This window comes from Nyctereutes procyonoides, unplaced genomic scaffold (assembly GCF_905146905.1).
Source record: "Nyctereutes procyonoides isolate TBG_1078 unplaced genomic scaffold, NYPRO_anot_genome, whole genome shotgun sequence".
Classification (NCBI taxonomy): Eukaryota; Metazoa; Chordata; class Mammalia; order Carnivora; family Canidae; genus Nyctereutes; species Nyctereutes procyonoides.
In genome coordinates this window covers 18,879,075-18,885,909 of record NW_026575117.1, presented here as the reverse complement: position 1 = coordinate 18,885,909, position 6,835 = coordinate 18,879,075, and positions in this window count along the sequence as shown.

The window sequence follows — 6,835 nt, the reverse complement described above, 5'->3', positions numbered from 1 at the left end:
GGCTATATAACTCATCCTATCCCTCCTGCTCACCAAGAAACTGGGATAGCTCTGAATATTCATGCTATCTAACATATCAGTCAGTTTCCTAGGTCTGCCATCACCCTAGCTGGCCCTTGTTCAGGTAACTCCCTGAACCATGCTTTAAAAATCCACCTATGGGTGCCTTGGTGACTCAGATGGTTAAGTATCTGCCTTCGGCTCAGGTCATGATTTCTGAGTCCTGGGACTGAGCTCCACATTTGGCTCCCTACTCAGTGGGGAGTCTGCTTCTCTCTCTCTCTCCCTCTCCCCACTTCTCCTCCACTCATTCTCTCTCTCAAATGAATAAATAAAATATTTTTAAAAATAAAAATTAAATTTATTTTAATTCTTTTTAGCTAAATTTAGCTAAACAAAGAGAACTCTAAAAAAATCACATTTAAATGAAACATCAATAGCATGGATTATTTAATAAAATTCTTGAAGAATTTTGAAAATGTATCAGAACTGATGAATGTGTTTCAATTTTAACCATGTAAACCATGTGGAAAATGATATGAATCTTGAAAAATGATGTGTAGATGAATATGCAAACCAAGAAATCACCCATTAAAATGGATTATTTCAAGAAAAATATGCATTATGTGTAAAATTAAGTTCTAGAAAGAAGAAATATAATAAAATAAGTGAAATAATACAATTGTATCTTATCTTTATTCAACACTACTTATCAAAGTCTGGAATTAATAAAATAATAGCAAAGTGCTAAATGAAAGTCACTTACAAATCGAAGTTCTATACCAGCATTTGAAAAAAAGGTCCTAAGATTGTATTTAAAGCAATGATTAGAAACATAACTTTTAATAGATCAAAGTAACATCTTCTATGTCATTTCTCACTGCAGAACAATTAAGGATTCTGTTAGTAACCATTTGCTAGGTTTTTTTTTTTTTAATTTTTATTTATTTATGACAGACACAGATAGAGAGAGAGAGGCAGAGACACAAGCAGAGGGAGAAGCAGGCTCCATGCACCGGGAGCCCGATGTGGGATTCGATCCCGGGTCTCCAGGATCGCGCCCTGGGCCAAAGGCAGGCGCTAAACTGCTGCGCCACCCAGGGATCCCACCATTTGCTAGGTTTTTAAACGAAATTAAAAAGAACAGGACATACCATCTCATGACTGTATTTAAGTCATGATATGCAGAATTTGTTTACATCAGAATGACATTTTTTTTTTTTTTTTGCCATAGAGTCCTACTAAAAGAATCTTTCAAGAGTTGATAAATTATATGATGTGCTCAGGAAAGGTAATGGAGTCAACCAGAAAATCTCTAATTAGGAGAACTCTTACGAGTTTGATAGTTGTGAGGTTATGAGAGTTGTGAATAAGATGAGTGTCAATTAAAATGTCCAAAGAGCTAGAACTAAGAGTTTATCTTTTACAGCAGTACATTATACAAGAGTTTTCTCTCTCTTTGATTTTCAACAAAATTGGAAAAAATTAAGGGTTAAGTATTTAAGCTTTAAAAACTAGGCTTATCCTGTCATAATTAGAAAAAGCACTAGTTAGGAGAAGACTGTTCATGATTTTGGAAAGCAATCTTTTTTTTTTTTTTCAGTGACAACTTTTATGGAATTTTCTGTGAAAACTGCTTCTTGCTTTAATCAAAATATTTTAAACTAATAATATACTATATGCCTCGGGGGATAAAAGAAAGAAGAAACTAATGGGAAAAGAAGTCCATCATTTGCATTTTATTAATAGAGTGTTCAAAGAAACATTTAAATATCCAGAAAAGGAAAGAAAAGAACCCTTTAAACAAAGCATATAACTACATTTGGTCAATTAACCAAAGCTTTTTTTTTTTTTTAATCCTCTATTCTCTTGACCTCTGTACTTTGAAATCAGGGTCCGCTGTATGTTACGTGTCACTCTATTCCATAGACCCTCATGAAAGGTCTTCAGAACTCTGAACGTGGAGAGTTTATAAAGAAGCAAGGCACCTTTAAAATTATTTCTTTGAAGATGTCTCTCTATTCCAGTTCTGAAGGTAAATGCCTGGAGTAAAAATTGAATTGTAAATTCTAGTTTAATTGGCAGATGGCAGTTGAGAAAGAATGCACATTTTTTTTTCATTTTTTTTAATGCACAATGTCTCTGCTGGCTCAGTCTCTGTTCAGAAAACTTGGAATTATAAAATTTAAGATCCAGAAGACGTCCTAGTGAATTTCCAGCCCACATCTCCATCACAAAGATTAAGTGTAGCAGAGTATAAAAGAGCCTGAGCCTGAGCCTGATTCCTGCCCCCAAAACCAGATTCTGAGCAGCCCTGAAAAACTAAGAGACCCACAAATGCCATCAACCCTTTTGCCAGGCAATTAAGATTCATCAGAAAAGGAGCATTTACTCTCCTAGGGAAATGGAAAGGTACCTTATAGCTGGGTACCTTCTCTCTCTCTGGAAAGCAAAAACAGGGAAGGCTGAGGATCCCATTTCAACCTATTTAAAATAAATTATTTGAGAGAGAGCAAGAGACCATGAGTATAGAGAGAGGCTAAGGGGAGAGAAACAAGGAGACTCCCCACTGAGCAGGGTGTTCAACACAGGGGTCAATCCAAGGACCCCAAGATCATGATCTGAGCTGAAGTCAGATGCTTACCTGACTGAGCCTCCCAAGTTATCTCTATTTTCTTCTTCTTTTTTTTAAATCTCTATTTTCACTGCTGCCTTCTACAACAGCAGCCCACCCAGCTGTGTTAACTTGCTTGTGTGCTCCCTGCTTGCTGACCTACGTCCCATGATCTGCAGCAGAACTTACTTTGAGAACTGTAGACCATGACCTTAAGGAGTCAAGGACCAAACTCTCCCAGAAGATAGGACCTGACTACATGTGAAAACGGCTGATGCAGATGCCAGCACATCTGTACAGGGTCACACCACATCTGACTCGCTGCCCTGGCACCTGCTCGCCCTGCACATAGCGCCCCCTCCCCTCCCCTTTTTCCCATGCCTTCCCTCAAAACTTTCCAGCTTTGCCTGGATGAGGAAGACAGCCTTTGAAACATTAGTCCTCTATCTTCCTAGGCTGTTGGCTTCCTGAATAAAGCAAACTTTCCTTTCCCACCATCACTTGTCTCTGAAGGATTGATTTTCAAGGGGTGAGTAGCGCCGGACCTGAGTTTAGAGCTGGGGCTCTGTCTGGTAACACTACCATGTTCAGTGCCCATAAACTGAGACTATCTCCGCTCCAATTTCTCCAAGGAATAAAGCTCCTTTCATCTCCTGGGGAATGGGAGAGGGTAGTCACTTGGCCGCATGGACAATGAAGAGCAGTAGAAATCTAAGGTTTCTGTTGTCAGACTTTCAAGTAGTCACCCGTCTTCACTGCTGTTCTTCCCTTGTGCCTTCTGCACTACTTGTTACCTCTAAGCACAAAATCCTTCAGGAACTCTGCAGGAACATTATCCCACCCAGCCCCCATAGAGTCCATGTGCCCAGCCTCTGACACAGACATCACACACGTTTTTACTTTTTTCGAATACCAGTCCTCCATATTTTTGGAAAATATTGAGATTTAAACTCTTTTGCTGTTGGGGGAGCTTGGGTGGCTCAATCAGTTAAGCATCTGACTTCGGCTCAGGTCATGATCTCTGGGTCCTGGGATTGAGCCCCACCTTGGGCTCCCCACTCAGCGAGGAGTCTGCTTCTCCCTCTCCCCTTTCCCCATTGCTGCTCATGCTCTCTCTCGCTCTTAAATAAATAACATCTTTAAAAAAGTAAATATACTCCTTCGTTGTCTTTCGTATTGTTTTTAACTATTTCTTAATACCATTCTTATTTCCTTATCATTTTCACTATCGTGACATTTTTATAAGGCACAAAACATATGTATATAAATTACCAAATTTAATATTTTTCTAAGTAAATGTGTATTTTTTTAAAGCACAGGCATCTAATTATATGTGGGCTATGATAAAAGTTCTATGAAAATTTTGTCTGTTCTGACCTCCACTGCTTCCTCGTCATCTAGAACAGGGCTTAATCAACAATTACTTTGGCATGAATGCACATACACACATATTTATGAAATACAATTTCTTTGTGAAGTATTTTCCATGGGAATTCTAGATCATGTTTTTATTGATTTTAACTCAAGTTGCCATTAAAACATACCTTCCCAGTATTTCATGGCATGGGATTTTTACAGATACAAACTCACAGTTTGCTCAAAGCAAACCTACATTCTATGGAAAGAATGAGAATTAGAAATAACTGAGAAAGTATGTGAGTGTATGTGTGTATATGCATCTAGACAGATAGATATATGGTTATAGCATCTGATTTACATTAACAACAGCTTCCTCTTATGTTTATCCTTAGCAGTTTAGCTCAAGCATCTCTGAGCTATATATAAAATCAGTCCCAGAGGCAGGAAACTTGCACAATGCTTGTGGTTTGACATAAAAAGTGGACCTTATCTTGAGTCATACAGTACATCATTACTCTGTGACAGATAACCACCATATATAATTTAGAAAGGTCCTTCATACACGTTGACTGCATGCATTCTGGTCTATTACATAAAATACACCCAAGGTCAAGTTCAACAGGGAAAAATTAGAAAATATGCCTCTTTCCCTCCTTTGAGTAACTCGGCATCTTTCATCTTTGTTTTAAAAGTTTAAAAATCCTCAAAACATTGCATTTATTTTCATTTTCAAATTTTTAAGTTACTGGAGATACACAGTACACTGTACAAACCGAAGATGAGGTCTCCCTTTTTGGTATTCTCTTAATCTAATTTTTAACTTTTCTTTTATTCTTGTTCAGCCTTCTGGATTCCTTTCTACCCTGGCTTTGAAAATTCTTTTTCCTTTTTCTTTCCCTTCCATCCTTTTTCTATGTCTTCTTCCATTATCTTACAGTAATGTAAGTCTTTTGAGACAATAAATAGGCAAGCTTGAGACTCATGCTCCAAAAATTATATCCTTTTTGTGTTTTGTACATCCCTGATTTGCTGAAGATTTATTACTTTGAGATGGAAAGTAGCACTATTCAAATAATGTTTGGCAATCTAAGTACCCTGAGAGAATGGGGGTGGGGATGAGCAGGCATTTAGAGAGGTAGAATTGGGTTCGAAATTGAGGGAAATCTGTAACAGAATATATGAGATTAATCTTAATGCCATTCGTATTGCACTATATAGTTATCTACTATAAGAGACAAACAATTAAATGGAAAACTTCATCTGTTCTCTTTCACCCTCCACACATCATCACGCATGTGAAGCTTCTCTCTGTGTTTCTCTACCTGTGTGTGTAGCAGAGTGGGGAAGATCTTGGACTGTTTAGTCATAAAGATACAATTTGGATCTTTATGCTGCTGTTGTGAAACTTGAGCAAGTCACTGATTACTCTAAGCCTTAGACACCCTTACACAATGAGGATATAAATACTTAATTCTCAGGTTGTTGTCATAGTATTTAAATAATATCATATATCCAGTTGTTGACTTGGCACAGAGCCTGGAAAACACTGCATTGTGGTGAAAACTGCTAGTTATTCACCAAAATCTATGTTCTCTCTTCCCTTAGACCGAAGCAAGACCACAACTGCTAGCTGCCTTTCTTTTTTCTTTTCTTTTCTTTTTTTTAAAGATCTTATTTATTTATCCATGAGAGACACAGAGAGAGAGGCAGAGACACAGGCAGAGGGAGAAGCAGCCTTCATGCAGGGAGCCCGATATGGGACTCTATCCTGGGACCCCAGGATCACACCCCAGGCCAACACAGGCACTTAACCACTGAGCCACCCAGACGTCCCTACTAGCTGCTTTTGAAGACAAAAGAGGCACATGGTGGAACGATCAGGGTAGACCATGAGCAAAAGTAGTATGTTCCATTCTGGCCAATAAACACGTTGCATGACATGTATCATTCTCTCGGCTTTTTCTCCCTTAGCTGATGATGCAGCTTGACCTTGGAAGCTGTGTTAATTCTTTTCCTGCCCCCTTCGAAATGTATATAAATCTTCTCCCAGACTCTTTCCAGTTTAAGGACTCAGAAAATATCCTTCTTAAAGACTAAGAATCCTACCTTTGAAATGTAATGATGGAAGAAGATAACACCCCTACAAATCAATTACTTTGGGAGGTAGTTAGTAAGACCTAGAATGTTATGTTTAATTTACTCTGAGCTCTTTTATTCAGATAATATAATAAAAAGGTGAACTCGGGAAAGAGTTCCTGGTTTGAGAGCAGAGGTGCAAATGAACAGAGTCCTGAATTTCAGGATCTTTATTTTTTTTAAGATTTTATTTATTTATTCATGAGAGAGAGAGAGAGAGAGAGAGAGAGAGAGAGAGGCAGAGACACAGGCAGAGGGAGAGGCAGGCTCCATGCAGGGAACCCGACGTCGGACTTGATCCCAGGTCTCCAGGATCAGGCCCTGGTCTGAAAGCAGGCACTAAACTGCTGAGCCACGCAGGCTGCCCCTGAATTTCAGGATCTTTAAAGCTTGAAAAAGTAAATTGTAACCTAAAAATAGGAAATAAGACTGAAGAAACATCTGAATTTAAAAAAAAAAATCCTTTTGATTTAAAGTTTATGAGAGGAATGCACACATGAGGCGGAGCCTATTCGAATGGCCTCAACTACCATTTAGTTGAGGAAAAAAAAAAAAAAAACTAAGAAGGAAGGAAGGAATTTTTCTATTGTGCCAAAGCCACCATATATTCTTAGAGTCCAGATAGCAGAAATTCTATAGCAACATTGCACAAATTATACAGGCATGCTGATAAGAACCACGGGAAACATTTTCATATTCCTCAATCCAGTATGATACTAGGGAAGA